The sequence below is a fragment of the Brassica oleracea genome, chromosome C2, assembly GCF_000695525.1.
Source record: "Brassica oleracea var. oleracea cultivar TO1000 chromosome C2, BOL, whole genome shotgun sequence".
Taxonomy (NCBI): Eukaryota; Viridiplantae; Streptophyta; class Magnoliopsida; order Brassicales; family Brassicaceae; genus Brassica; species Brassica oleracea.
In genome coordinates this window covers 44,981,464-44,983,964 of record NC_027749.1, presented here as the reverse complement: position 1 = coordinate 44,983,964, position 2,501 = coordinate 44,981,464, and positions in this window count along the sequence as shown.

Here is a 2,501-nt window from a genome sequence, read left to right as displayed (position 1 = left end):
TCATAAAATAATAGAAAATGGTAAAATAACAAAAATAATAGAAAATATTTAAAATTATTTATTTTTATTTTTTTATTCATCTTGAATTTTAGTGACCAATAAAATAAATTATCAAATTTTATACAAAGATGGTTAATATTAAAAGAGTAAATAGTGCATAATTCGAAAATACTTCGCTAAATTGCAATAATCTATAAGAAAAAGGACTTAAAATGTAAAAAATATATATATGAAAGACACATGTCATCAAACCCCCTTGCCACTTTTCATAAGAAGAGAAAAAGACACATGTCATCAAACCCCCTTGCCACTTGTCATAAGAAGAGAAAAAACTAACTTTATATATAAAGATATAAAAATTATATTTAGAAATTTGTAGTTTTAAATTTTTAAAAATTATAGATTTTTTTTTATTTTAAAATTATATAATAATAATTAAAATATAATAGATATATTTTAGTATTTTTATAATTCTAATTTAAATTTTTTATTGATTATTTTGTATTTATATTGTTTAAAAAAAAGGAAAAAAATTATCCTCCGGCAAACGTTAGCTGGAACCAGTTTTTGAATTCATGAAGTTTAGAGCGGTTTGAAACGGTTTAGAACGGTTTGAATGATTGTTGCAAAACGCCAACAACTGCTACCAACCGCAAAATCTGCGTTTGCGGATTGGTAGCGGAGAAACTAATCATACCCTAAATATATCACATGGAAGGTTGTTAAGAAGTTTTAAAAAATTCAAGTGATTGTAGAGTATAATTAAGTGTATATTTATAAACTATACGCACACATAGATGTTAATAGTTTATTGAATGATGAATTATATCATAAATTTTGGTCTAAATCTGACATAACAGTTATAACTTCGTCGACCAGAAAACGATAGCTCCGCTCTTCCAAGTAAAACAAAATGTTTTGGTGAAGGATTCCAAGTAATACGGCTTAAGAATAGGCATGGTCAAACGTTAATATATATATATATATGTTTTGTAAACGGTTTTGTTTTTTTTTTCTTACTAAAATTTATATATATATTTAATAAACCTGTCACTTTGTAAACGTAACCTAGTGTAAAAGGAGGTGCGTGTATGCATTTTGTACTCATCGCATAATGGTTTGTATACATTTTCAACATACTTATACGTATGCATAGATTAATTGCCTAATGGGTATGATTAAAAAATGTAATGAAAAGTTATAGAGTCCATTACTAGTCTTATACTATAAGTATAGCTTTCACATCCCTTATATATTAAAAGAGAAACATTACAACTTTTGATATAGCCACCTGTCATCACCACAATAATTCTTAGAATCTTTAGAAAAATATGTTGATTCATCCAAATATATTATAAGCTTTTTATTAAACGAACCATAAATTAATTATCATTGTTCTCAATTCTTTCCTTAAATAAATATTACGGGATTGTCTAATGTGGCTAAAGTATATATGACAATTAATAATTTTGAATAATAAAAATTTGATACAAATTAATATATCATCTATCATTTTTGTTTAACTTTAAATTATTAAAATAAATTAAACAACCACATTAACCATATAATAAAAATTTAGATTTTTCCGTATATGTTATATTTTAAATTTTTTAAAAATCTCACATTGAAATTTTTATGATCCATGGTTAAAAAAAAATTATGACAAAAAACAAATGATTACAAAATTATGTAAGTAGGAAGTCTCATTTAATAACTATTAAGATTAAATGATATTATATATATATATATATATTAATGTCTTTTAAATTAAACTATATACCGTAGAAAAGACATAAATATTTTAATTTTGAAATTTTCTTTGAAAATTTTTATTTCTTTGATAAAAGTTTTGAACAAATACTAACAACTTAACATTTAAATTTTAAAATTTGCATTGAATGTTTTTAAAAATTATAAATTACTAGAAGTTTTAATAATCACAAAATATATTTTTTTGTAATCAGTAATTTAAAATTTTCGGTACAAAAAGATACAAATCATCATAAAAAACAACATGAGTAGAACGCATCATTTAATATATATCAGCATTAAAAATATACTATATATCTATGTATATATTATGTAAATTTAATTATATACAATATAAATAGAAAAAGTGATTTTTTGGATTAATAAAATTTATTATGTATTCACACCAATTTAATTATATACGAAATACTGACTTTTTAATTATCCAATATATATATATAAAACATATAATGTATTAAATTAATTTATATATACAATGTTTATCCCGTGTAAGGCGTGGATCTTAACCTAGTTATTTGATATAAAAGGACCAAAAATATATACTTTCTTACAAATGTCGCTTCATTCATTGCAAATTAAAAAAAGTGGCAACTCAGCTAATTTAACTCTTTAGGATTATGATTATTAACATGTGGAAAATAAACTCTTTATGATAATATGTGAAGGTAAAACAAAAACAAAAATCAATTTTCAGTTACGAAATTCAAGATTTAAACTTTATATATTGACTA